The sequence below is a fragment of the Harpia harpyja genome, chromosome 6, assembly GCF_026419915.1.
Source record: "Harpia harpyja isolate bHarHar1 chromosome 6, bHarHar1 primary haplotype, whole genome shotgun sequence".
In the NCBI taxonomy this organism is placed as follows: domain Eukaryota; kingdom Metazoa; phylum Chordata; class Aves; order Accipitriformes; family Accipitridae; genus Harpia; species Harpia harpyja.
Genome location: NC_068945.1, coordinates 53040340 through 53053604, shown reverse-complemented (window position 1 = coordinate 53053604; position 13265 = coordinate 53040340). Strand labels below are relative to the sequence as shown.

The 13265-nt window shown below is 36.7% G+C and overlaps 1 protein-coding gene across 3 annotated transcripts in view; it reads left to right on the top strand.

Moving 5' to 3' along the window:
• TBC1D22A (TBC1 domain family member 22A) overlaps nucleotides 1-13265 on the top strand; it is a 202955-nt gene that overhangs the window by 110892 nt on the left and 78798 nt on the right. The window lies entirely within an intron of this gene.

Sequence of the window (13265 nt, the reverse complement as noted above, 5' to 3'; positions counted from 1 at the left end):
CTGCTGTCCTACTTTACAGCTTTACCCTGTTCTTGTGTGAGGAAAACTTTAGTGTTACCAAGATATCTTAAGGCTTACCATGGAAAAGAAATGCAAATTAAAGTGTATAATCCTACCATGTGAAATACAAACCAGTTAGAGATTTACAAAAGGTATAGGAAAAAGCAAATAATAACACTGATAGAATTGGACAATACTGGTGGTTGATTTACTGTCTCGCTGCTGAAATAGGTTTTTTTCCTAGTTCCTGTTACCCCCTGCTCCTTGGTAGTATCTGTTAGTTTTCTTCAGATTAGCCCAGTGAGGGGGCTGATGAGTACCACAGCCAGTGCGAGGGAGAGAGGATGAGAGAGCAGAGCTGTGATTCGAACCTGTCCTGGTTTAACCCCAGCCAGCAACTAAACACCACGCAGCCGCTCACTCACTCCCCCCCACCCAGTGGGATGGGGGAGAAAATCGGGAGAAGAAGCAAAACCCGTGGGTTGAGATAAGAACGGTTTAATAGAACAGAAAAGAAGAAACTAATAATGATAATGATAACACTAATAAAATGACAACAGCAATAATGAAAGGATTGGAATGTACAAATGATACGCAGTGCAATTGCTCACCACCCGCCGACCGACACCCAGCCAGTCCCCCGAGCGGCGAATCCCTGCCCCCCACTTCCCCGTTTCTGTACTGGATGGGACGTCACATGGTATGGAATACCCTGTTGGCCAGTTTGGGTCAGGTGCCCTGGCTGTGTCCTGTGCCAACTTCTTGTGCCCCTCCAGCTTTCTCACTGGCTGGGCATGAGAAGCTGAAAAATCCTTGACATTAGTCTAAACACTACTGAGCAACAACTGAAAACATCAGTGTTATCAACATTCTTCGCATACTGAACTCAAAACATAGCACTGTACCAGCTACTAGGAAGACAGTTAACTCTATCCCAGCTGAAACCAGGACAGAACCCTAGTGTTAAACCAGAATGATTTCTTGTCCTTTTCCAGCTTATTTGCTGTCTTTTCCTAAGAAGATTTTCGTTCTTGGTAGACAGTACATTTCTCAGGTTGAATCCATTAGACAAACTTCAACAGAGAGCACACATTGCTGGTGGAACCTACTGGCTTATGCCTCTCTTCCTGAAATCCTGCAAGTGAGTCCAGAAAAATGTATTTTTCCCTCCTTGAAATTTAATCTTTCTTCATCCAGGAGACTAATGCTTCCTTTTCTCAAAATAAACGTTATCTCATTTTTCTGGAAAATGTAAGTGTATCTTCATTAGACCAAGTATTATCAGATGTACTTGACCAGCCATTTATAGCCTTTCCTTCTTCAAAGAGGGATGAAGTTTATTTTCCCTGTCTTTGACTTAGTGTTCATTTTTATTGTCATGTATCTCATGTTGGACCTCATATACTCTATCGACCAATTTGGTAACAGACATCTTTGTTTCCCATTTATTTGTTGGTATCATTCATGTAGCTCATTACTAGCTTTTGATCAAGGGGATTTTGTTTAAAAGTAGACATCTAATGTTATATTTAATAAACAACATTGGTATCATTTTCCAGTGGTGCTGAGGACCCAAAAAGCTTATTGAAGGTCATGAAACACTGCAGAAGCACAGGTTTTCTCTTTATCCAAATGTAGAAGTAGAGTTCCAACTCCAGGAACATATTAAAATAAAAATTTGGTTACAAAAATTGCAACACCACCACCTCCTACTGAAAAAAAAAAGACAGAGAAGAGAGGAGAGGGAAAAAGGTTACATGTAATAATGTTATGTGTCTGGCCATCAGTCACTGAAGTTTAAGAAATGTTCAAAAATGCAGTTACAGTTTTTTTTCCTGTGTTTCCATTTTTTACATGGACTCAATCAGAGATTTTGATTCCCTGAACACGAGAATGATTTAAGTCTGTTTTTCAGTTGAGGTGTCTTGTGATTAGTATTTATTTAAAAAAAAATAAAATCAATTAAAGTTGAAATAGGAGTGCATTTCTCAACAGACACCAGAGCATCTGTACAAGAGAGATATTATTACTACTTTGGTCTAAATCAAAGCCTTAAGCCACCTGAGACAAGAGACTCACAATACATCTACTGAAAGCAGGTTTAATTTTTCACGGCCAGAAATATTTTTCTTTTTATGGCAGTTCTAACATCTCTTTTCCATATTAAGCCCATAATATTAAGTAGACAATTGTTCTTGTCCTTTTCTTCAGCAGGAGCATAAGACCTCTCACTGTCTCAGTGGTCTGGTCTTTTTTCTTTTTTTATACAAAGCATTTTTTGGACCATAAAGATCCTTGAACCAGGTTAGGTTAGGTGGACAACAACAAACATTCAGAGTGAGAGTAAAAGAGTGGGAAAGGTATATACCCTCCCATCTTCTACTACTCAGAAGCTTTATTATATCTTTATCTGTTATACATTTTTTTACAAAAATGCCCATTGAGTATTATTAAATATGTATCTAATTGTTTTAAAATCTATAGTTTAAAACATCCTGTCAGTGATTTTTTGCAATTTCTTTATGCAGTGTGAAAAGAAATTCTCCTCCTTCGATTTAACAAAAGATTCTTTTGAATTCACTTCCACTTATTTCTTTGATTATGAGAAATTGTGTCAAATCATTCTTTATTCACTTTTTCCCCATCACCTGCTTCAAAACTGTTTTCTGTCTCTGTATGCAATCACTCCTTTTCCAAGCTGAAAATATCTGTACTTATAGAAGCCATTTCATGCACTTTTTGTGCTTAACTTTCTTCTCTGTAGTCTTTATAGTTTTATGATAAATTTTGTTTGTCATATGCTAAACAAACTTCTTTAAGAGATGAGCACACCATAGATTCATAAAGTGAGATGAAGTTGTTCTCTATTTCTTTCTTTATTTCTGCACTTACAATTTCTCATGCCTTTTCTCCTGTTTAATATGAGTGCTTTCAGGTAACTGTAGTTAGTCCAGCTTAGTCCAGTCTTAATGGTTAATGTCAAGGACAGCATCAGATGTGTATGCTTTACAGGATTTTTCCCTCTGTGTGTATATCCAGACTGAATTTAATTTGCCATTTTATTATTCAGTGGCAACTTTTTGCAGCCAGCTTTATTTTTTACCAGTAAAAGCTATCCTGGATAATTTTTCATCTCTACCAGACTATTCTTTTTCAAGACCACTTAGTAATTTAGTGAGCACCAACAGATCTTATTCCATTATTTTTATCCTTTTAGTTCATGAACACTTCCTCTCTTTTTCAACAACAACTTAATTTTAGAGTCTTGCTTAGTGACCTTGGTAAAAGTGCCTGGACATCTGAATATTTAGTACCCAATTACTAACACATGGGTAGGATCATGTCTTTAAGATTTCTAGGTATCATGGTTTAACCCCAGCCAGCAGCTAAACACCACACAGCCGCTCACTCACTCCCCCCCCACCCAGTGAGATGGGGGAGAAAATCGGGAAAAAAGAAGCAAAACCCTTGGGTTGAGATAAGAACGGTTTAATAGAACAGAAAAGAAGAAACTAATAATGATAATAACACTAATAAAATGACAAAAGCAATAATAAAAGGATTGGGATGTACAAATGATGCGCAGTGCAATTGCTCACCACCCGCCGACCGACACCCAGCCAGTCCCCGAGCGGCGATCCCCCGCCCCCACTTCCCCGTTCCTATACTGGATGGGACGTCACATGGTATGGAATACCCTGTTGGCCAGTTTGGGTCAGGTGCCCTGGCTGTGTCCTGTGCCAACTTCTCGTGCCCCTCCAGCTTTCTCGCTGGCTGGGCATGAGAAGCTGAAAAATCCTTGACTTTAGTCTAAACACTACTGAGCAACAACTGAAAACATCAGTGTTATCAACATTCTTCGCATACTGAACTCAAAACATAACACCATACCAGCTACTAGGAAAACAGTTAACTCTATCCCAGCTGAAACTCGGACACTAGGCGTTTGTCAATTTGATTGAAACTGGCCAGTGGGTTAAATGTTTCTGGAGTAGGGGAGGCAGACATAGTGGGATATAACCTTTCCTGCCCGGACATAAAATGTGAAAGTTTAGTTTTCTTAGGAAATAAAGGTAAAAATACTGTGTGACTTGGTAGTGACTCTTCTTGTCCACCTGCCATATACCATCAGAGAACCAGCTCCTGGATTAAAAAGCGTCAGTGGCCTCTGGAGCCTGTACTCAGGAAATGCCTCTCCCTTTGATTCTGCCACTTTTTTTTTTTTTTTTTTTTTTAACTTCCTACCGGAGAGCTGGAATTCACCATCTTGCTGTTTACTGAACCCAGCCTTGATCTCACACTCTTTCACTATAACTCAAGAGCACGAGCACCCTTTCACATTGTTTTCTTTAAAAGTAAATCTAAAAGTATGATTTAAATCAAATTTAGTTCTTGGACACCACAGGAAGACATGAACACATGAGCGAAGGAAATTTTACTTGCAAGACTGGCAATCTAAACATGTTCCTGTTTAAACAAAAAGTCCTTATTCTAACTCTGCATTTTTGGGGGAGTTTCTAGATCCTTTTGTGTTCAGCAAGTCAGTATTTTCCTTTATGTCAGTAGATTCCTGATACATAAAGCTTCCCTTTGACTTGAGCAGTTGAAAAGTTTTTATACTTTTTGCATCTTGGTCAGGCAACTGACTGTCATCACCTTCTACTGCATGGGTAGTTATCTTCTGGGATAACTTTGTTGCCAAGGCAACCTCCCATTGACAACAGATGTGCTCATTAGGACTTTATTGTGGCAGGCAATTATATTTCAGTGGTATAGCACTGAAGTCTGTGACCTCTTATTGTTTATCTTGTGCTAAGTGCAATCTGAAATAACATAAAACTCAAAGAAAAGAAGGTAAGAATGTTACTCAAAAAAAGACCCGGACTTCTTTATCTTGAACAGTATATATAACTTTATGTACAGTCTTTAACGTGTGTAAGGATTATGTGCACAATAGAGAAGAACCAAGTTTCTTAAACAATAATTCAGCTTTTCAATGTGACCTTAAAATACACTCATTCACATTTATATAAGCTCTCAGGTTTTCTCCTAGAAAAGAAGAAAGCCAAATGCTATTTGTAAAATTATAATGATACGTATATACAATGGTACTCTTTTGTTGATCATCCAGGTCTAGTTTGTCAGTTGTTCCTATTTATTTTGCAGTTTCTTATTGAGAGACAGGGTTCCCAAATGCCCAGTGAAAGCAGACTAAGCAGGTCCTGATTTTGAGCTGGACTACAGTCTTGCATGCAGCAGTATGCACATTCAGATCCTCACCTTCCCCCATCCTGTCTTGTATGTTTTGCTCCAACAAGGATTTAAAAAAAAAAAAAAAAAAAAGTTAATTTCCTTCCTCCATCAACTAAAGTCAGCTTTATACTTGTGCCAGCCCTTTACCTCTCCTAATAGGGATCTTAGCCATATCACTTAATACATCTCATCTGCTTAGCCCTGTCTTTATTTTCACATTCTGTCTTGTCTTTGCAGGAAGAATCAGTCTTGGCACTTCATATATCCCTGCTTGAATTCTGTGGTACAGCAGAGCATTTTGGGGACCATGAGAGATGCGTATTGGGTTACTTCTTGCGTGTAAATGCCTGTATAGTGGTGTTTACCTGAACTCCGAGAAATATGCACTTCCACTAGCAATTATAAAACTGACAGTAGCTGCCTGTATGAGATGCTTAAATATGACTCCCCATAAAATTTGAAGTTATCATCTAGCATGCCTTTGAATGGGTTTGCATATTACTCGCCAATACATGGGAATTTCTGTGTTTAGCGGTCTGTCGGATCTGGAACTCCGAGGTTCCTAGTCTCTGGCCTTCCTACTTGTGGGCTTACTGTGAACAGCAGAGGTGGGGTTCAGTTTGAGATACAAGTGCAAAAATATAGGTCTCTTACTGTAAGTTTGTGTGTATGTGTATTGCTGTGTCAGGTATCTAAGGTTCCATGATAGCTGATGGAGGCCTAGTAAAATAAACTCAGAGGAGCCTAGAGAGAGATTAGTTTTGGCTTAGAGTGGCTGGTCAGCTGAATCCTGTTTTAGGCTCCATTGAACATATTGACTACATGTTCATTACCTGTGTAGCTTAAGTACACAGCATGCTTGTAGACATTAAAATTTAGAAATCTTAATCTCAGAATAGAAGCTTTCTGAATTTCTGCAAAAAGTGAGTTAAAATTCCTTTCATAATGTGCAAAAGGACATTTTTATCGTGTGAAATTCTGGGCCACTAGATCAACTGTTTTTAATTTAAGTAAGTGTGGATTGCAAATATGTTTGCATATTGCAAATTTTTGCCCATTTTTCTTTGGTAGCTTTCATTGACACCAGTGAAGATTCAATGTGGAAAATAAAAGAAGGAAAAAGATATGTAGCCACACTACTCCATGAGGAAGGTATTTAGATGTGCAAAGCCCATACAAAATCAAAACTCAGTGATATGCATAGGGAAGCCTGTAGATTTTTTTAGCTTCAAGTTCTTAAGGCAGCTTCCAGTACTGTTGAAATACATGGTAATTTTTCTGTGCCTAAATGGAAGTTGACTGTGAATGCAGAGAGGATGACTTAAAGTACTTTCTCTTATGCTTAAAGAATGTGAGTAATCTTACTGACTTCAGTAGAGCAACTCATGAATTTAGTTAATTAAGCATGTGCTCTGAAGTGCTTTATTGATCAGGATCTTGATGCATGACTCTATAGTATGATAATAGAATGTTAGATACAGTCTAGAAAATAGTTTGTTTTGCTTCTTAGCTACTTTGAAGTAGTCAGTTTTTCTAGAAGAAAGCTTTATTAAAATTAATATTGTTCTTAAAGACCAAAGTCTGAAAGAGAATTATGTCGCTACACAAGACAGAAAGGAAAAATTGCCTTACATCTACATATGCTCTTTAATTTTGTGCATCTTTTAGATTCTGTACATATCAGACTTTCATAACACTTTTCTGTAATTTCAAAGGTAGTTTTAAAATTAGCATCTCTAGTCCCCGTGTATTCCATTAGTTTCTGAATTAAGTTTATATTTGTAAAAGTTCTCAGCAGTACCCAGTGAGAGGACAAGAGGTAATGGGCACAAATTGAAACACATGGAATTCTATCTGAAGACAAGAAAACACTTGTCCTGTGAAGGTCATCAAACACTGGCCTAAGTTGCCTAATTTGTGGGGTTTCCATCCTTGGAGATATTCAAAAGCCAACTGGGATATGGTCCTAGACAACACAGTCTAGGTGACCCTGCTTTAGCAGGGTGATTAAACTGGATGATCTTGGACGAACTCAAGAGGTCCCTTCCAACTGAAAGGATTCTGTGATTTATATTAGACATAATTTAAACGAGTATGTATTAAGAGTAGCTGCTTCACATGTGTTTTGCCTATGCAGAATGGGAAGTCAGGAACTGAGAATTTATCACATGCTTTTCAAAAATCGGTTTTCTTGCAATTGTTTGGAAGATATGTGTTCACACTTTCTACTTGAGACATCTAAATGAAGCAACCACTGACACGTATTTCTGCCTTCGCTTCCACATATGCCATTGTCCATTATTACAACTTTCCTTACACTGATCTCATGCTTTCCTGCCCCACAATGAGCTGAATCATCTAGAATGGCAAAGGTGAATGTCTTTCTGATGAGTGAGCTGTCAGAGGTTTCCTGGTATGCTGAACTGTCCATCTCTGCTGTGATTTCACTGTTGCTTTGAGATGATAAAACTTTTCTCTGTTGGGTAAGTTTTTCACCAAGATGAGTTTAATGATCTGGCTCCTTACATGTCTACATAACGCTTTATGTTGGCATAAATGAAATCACGTAAGTACGTGCAAGGCGGTGAGCTAGGTGAAACTACCTTTTCAGGAGCAGCCGATGCTTACGTTGTCCTAAAGCAGCTGTGGAACTCCATGTTTTGAAGTTTTTCATAATGCTGTCTTTGTACTTGGATTATTATTTTTTTCCCTCTGTAGGAAGTCTGCATATGTAGAAGGGATTTTGTATAGCCATATCTCCTGTTCATGTGGAGATGTGAGCAAAACCATTTAGCCCATCTGCCTCATGCTGTAGGCACAACTAATTGTCAGAGCAAGGATGCCTGTGTAGAGGTGAAGTATTATCAAGCACCATTCAAATACAAGACATTTTATTGAGTTCAATGTGGCATTAAATGACTTCCCATTACATAGCAAATAAATTATTGTAGGTGTTTCTTAATGTCATCATTTGGTTCTACTTGCAAATTTATTTTCCTGTTCCTCTAAAAGAAAAGTTAATGGTTCCTTAGTGGGGAAACTCCTTTGTTAGTTCTACTTATGTGAATAGGCCAACAGTTTCCAGATTAACTGATTTTATGCTCTGGGTACTTGAATAAATGGCATGGATAAAGAGAGCAATATACTTGGCTTAAGAAAGAAATACTAGCATCCTGTTCAAAAGTCTTGTGCACTCTTGTGCACACTTGTGCTTTATTGTTATCCTGGGTATTCAGTAAAGTAGGCTAGGTTAGTTAAATATGTCAGATTTTAATCTCCTTTGACTATTGTTTCAGCAGCTGTTGAGTGTATGGCTGTTCTCTGAAAATGGTACTTCACAGTTTCTGTTGATTGAATAGGTATTCTCTCAGTTTACTTAAACCTAACTTAAGTCCTCTGAATGATCACCTCCCAAAGTATCACTACCAGATACGACACTATCAGAATTTAATTCTGTATTTTTCGTAGTCTGAGTCAGACAGATTTGTGTAAACCAGATGCTTAAAATAAGTAAGACCAGTGCTTCTGAAAAGTAGGTCATTCTCTACATACAGTATTGTTAAATGTTGTAACCTGTTTTAGTTCAGTTATTCCTGGTTTATCTCAATGAAATTGGTCCAGTGCCTGTGTAACATACTGTTTATTTTCAGTTATTAAATTTCATTTTATAACTGCCAATACAGCAATCTAAAACTAGTATGGGAAAGTCGAAGAGGCTTCTTAATTTTAGCTATACACAATGAAAATTCTGTAAGCCAAATGACAGCTGTAGTAATAGATAACCGTAAGTTTGTCTTCAGGGCATTTGTTCGTGACAAACTGGATTGCTGTTGATGAAAAGTACCTTTGATGATGCATGAAGCAGCACAGATCCAAGCTATTGAGTGCTGTCAGCTGCGTGGTTTTTAGATGTTACTTCAAGTAAGGAGAGTAGGAGAGTAAGCTTCCTTCATTACTTTAAAAATAGATTGTTATTATTAGATCTTAAACACTTTTGAAAAAGATTTTCAAACCCATTGTAAGCATCGTTTTATGCAATATAGCAAAATAATTGCCAGTGTCTTTGCAGGGTGTTCAGTTCAAATTGATTCAGTGTAACTTATGATTGCACATCTCACCTTTTCTACCTTTAGATACTATTTAAAAAAAAAAAAGAAAAAGAAAGAAGCAAGGGAAACACTCCATTACAAGCATTCTTATCTGAAACTTCTTTGAGCTTACTGATTCAGGGTTTTCTTCTCATACTCCTAATGTTCTTAAAACATGAGAGTTAGTGGACACAGTAGTATTGCATTGTTTGTGCTTGTGTTTGTCATGGATGCAGGGACTCTCCTGTGTAGGTTGTGGGTAAGGGTGTGGAGTCAGTGTGTAATTCACAGTTACCAGGGGAAGGAGCTGGAGCACAACAGGAACTTTGCAGGGCACCCCTGCCATGCAGGATGGAGCTGCTCCTTCTTCCCACAGAGCCCTTCTTCGCTGAGCTACACTTATGTGTCTTAAGAGACTACGCTACAAGTTCAAGTTGTTTAGTTTAGTATTTTAAAACTGGAATCTTTTCTCAAGCTCCTGTTGTTAGTTATGCTGGTTATTAGTGTTCATAGAAGTGAACACTAACAACTAAACCATGACCGCCATTTGATTTTTTTTCCTTTTGTTTCTGATGTCTTATTGTTGTTACTGAACAAATGTAAAATAATCTTAACATGTTATACAGTTCTCTGGTTCCTTGTATCAAAATTATTAAAACATCCATAGCTAACACATAGTTGATATAGATTACCTTAATGTGAGAATGCGTGATGTTTCCAACTTTGAACAGTAAAATTTAAAATCAAATCAGAAGTGTTTACAGTAGATGTAATATGAACAGTTGAATAAAAATGCAAGCATTTTGTTGCTTCTGTAAATGAACAACAAAATTGGAAATAATACTGAATATATGGTTTATGTTATTATGCATAATAAATTTCTGAATAGCAGATCTCCATCCAGGTAAGAAACAAAATAAATTACCATAAAATAGACTTGAACTTCAGAAATCTACAGTTGATACCACTTTACAAAACAGGGCAGCCTCCTACTGTGTGTAAAATAATTAGTACATAGTCATGACAAGATTCATCTATGTACTGCAGAACATTCTACTACACTGCAGATTAGTAGGTTGAAATGCGTAAATTAACCTGATTTGATTTGAAGCAGACTATTTTAGTGGCAAAGCTTTTAAGCAGCCTGCACAGAAAAATTTATTAAGCTTTCAAAATAATTTTAAACTCTTTTCCACTGTGTAAGACATAGTACCTATGTACTAAATTCAAACATAACCTAAATTCAAACATAACCTCGGGGTGAGGAAGAAAGGACAAACTAGTATTCAACAAATCCAGTAAAAATAGTTTCTTTATAGTAGCATAGATACTTGTAGGGGGATTATGAAATTGGTATAATTACTGTTTGTTTCTGGAATGTACAACATCATTAGAACTACATGAAATACTGAGAACCTTGTCTTCTTTTGTCTCCCCAGTGCTTTAGCTCCTAGTAATGATCACTTCTTCCTTAATATTCTGGCCTTTCTTGTTTTTCTGATACATGACAGTCTTGTGCTTTGCTCTGCCACTTGCATTGCCCTTGACTGTCTATTTTGAGAGCTATTCTGCCCTTTCTTCCAGTCTCATGGGGTTCTTGGTCCTTTTTTACTTTTCCTTCTCCATCCTATTCATGGGTGATCTGAGGCTTTCCTACAACTTCACTGTCAGCTTATGCTGAACATTTGCATATCTACTTTTTTTTTCCTGACCTGACTCCCTTAGTTGTGCATTTCAGATAGTCCATATGACAGTTCTCCCTAGATAGCAGATGACAGTTACTTCTTTTTCCTCCCAAAAGCTCTTGTTTCACCTATTTTGTAACTTTTTACAGTAGATCCTGCATAAGATTTTTTTTTTGTTCAACATGTTTTTCTCTTACATTTTCCAGACTATCTGTACTCTACTTTCCCCTCACAGAATTTAAAAAAGCCCAATTCTTATTCTTGTTTTGAATTTTTTGTCTAATATGAATAAGATGAATCTCTTTAAATCAGATAGAATATGTAATTTGCTGCTTCTGTCATTACTCAGATCTTCCATCATTCAGTTCCTTCATTTTCTTGCCATTTTTCTCTGTAAGTATTCTTGTGGTTATCCCCCCCTTTTTTTTTTTTTCCTCCCAGCAGTAGTTCAGGAATTACTGATCAAAAAAACCTCCAACTATTTCAAAGTGTATATAAATCTGTACTAAATTTTGGCTGTTCTATGCTTAATTAGAATTAATATTTTTGTAGTGTGAAACTCAAATAATGCTAGATATAATGCAGTATGTAGGTGAATATGCAGAGGTTCTGAAGTGATGCCTAATGTGCCAGCAGTTATGGACAGTGGTTTTCAAATTAAATCTGATTTCAGCTGTCCTCTGGACTGTCATTAGTAGGCATTATTCCACTAAATCTTTGCTGCCTTTAACTTTTAAGATTCATTTCAAAACAACAAAATATTTCAGCATAGGAATCTTCAGTTTGGCACTGGTTCAGAAAGTAAGTTGTCCTTCTGGTTATTCAGATCTCTAAACAGTATAGAGTGTGCACTAGAAAGTACAATTTGTGAAATACTAGGTTGTTGTAGAGGTTATTCTGATTAAGTATACAAATCAGTTATTACTAACAATACCTGCACATTTTAACTTAATGAATTAATTTCATACTGCTATCTCTTAAATTAATTTTTTAAAAAATTTTGCCTACTCTATTCACCTATTTGAAAAGACATGTCTATGAAAGAAAATTCATTTCTATATTCAACATTTTTGGCTACACCCTAATCCATTTTCACTGTGTGTTTAATAAAGCAGTTAAGAAACTTGCACACAGGATTCAGTGGGTAAGATTAATTTCAGGTAACTCGCTTGTTTTCAACAATGTTCTATAGGGTAGTAATATCTTTCAATGATGCTAAAAATCAAAAGAAGTCTCGCTAAAGCAATCAAGACTAAGTATAATGTCTGAATCACAACTTGAGCATCATTACTGTGCTCCGATACTGTTGTGACTTTGTAAACAATGAAAGAGTTTACAAATAAAATGAAAATAGCTGTCGTGGGAAACATCTTTCAGAGACGGTGACTCCACACCTGCTGTTGCAGGTTTTGAAACCTGGTGTGTGGTGGTAATTGAAAGAAGATAAACTTCAATTCAAGCTGGAGGTACTTGGGTTAAATGCTGGAACTGTATTTTTCCACAGTAGAGAAGGAAAAATAGGACTTTATTTCCATTTATTTAAAAAGTTTACTGTAAGAAAGAATAGTGTTCTTCATATAGCTTTCTCAGTTCATATTAACTGTGATATTTGAGAACTACTGAGTTCATGCAATCAGATAGAAGTTGAATTGTGTGTTGCCAATGGCACAAGTTTGTCATTCATGTATGCTGACAGAGGTTACCAAAAATGCCTTTGGGGAACTTCATTTGAAGGTAGCTTATGAAATGAGTTAAGAAAATCATACTTTTTTTTTTTTTTTAAAGTGCCTTCAGTTGTACACTCAAAAACTAGTAATTTGTGAAGTTGAACAATACCCTTTTCTCCAAGGTATATGCTGAATTTAGCTGCTATTATTTTCAATTGTTGAATATTATTACATTAAGAATACTTCAGCCCACTTCAGCAGCGTAATAAAGTACACTTGTATTTAGTTGATTACTGAGATTTCTTTTCATTCCAGTTGCAGGGGTTCACAATACTTTAATTTCACCCTGGCTAGTTTTTATTTCTCCACTGTTGTAATCAGCACTGACAATTCACCAACCTTTCTATCTTTGTTTCCAAGTCCTCTAATTGCAGCCTTCATCTTTTTCTTTCTTTTTTTTTTTCTTTTCCTTCCCCTTGAAATTGAAGATGTTTTCTGTTACTAGAACCATTAAGCTATTGTTTAAAAGACATATTTTTTACAGCAATGGAAATGAGAACTTCCAACTTTTT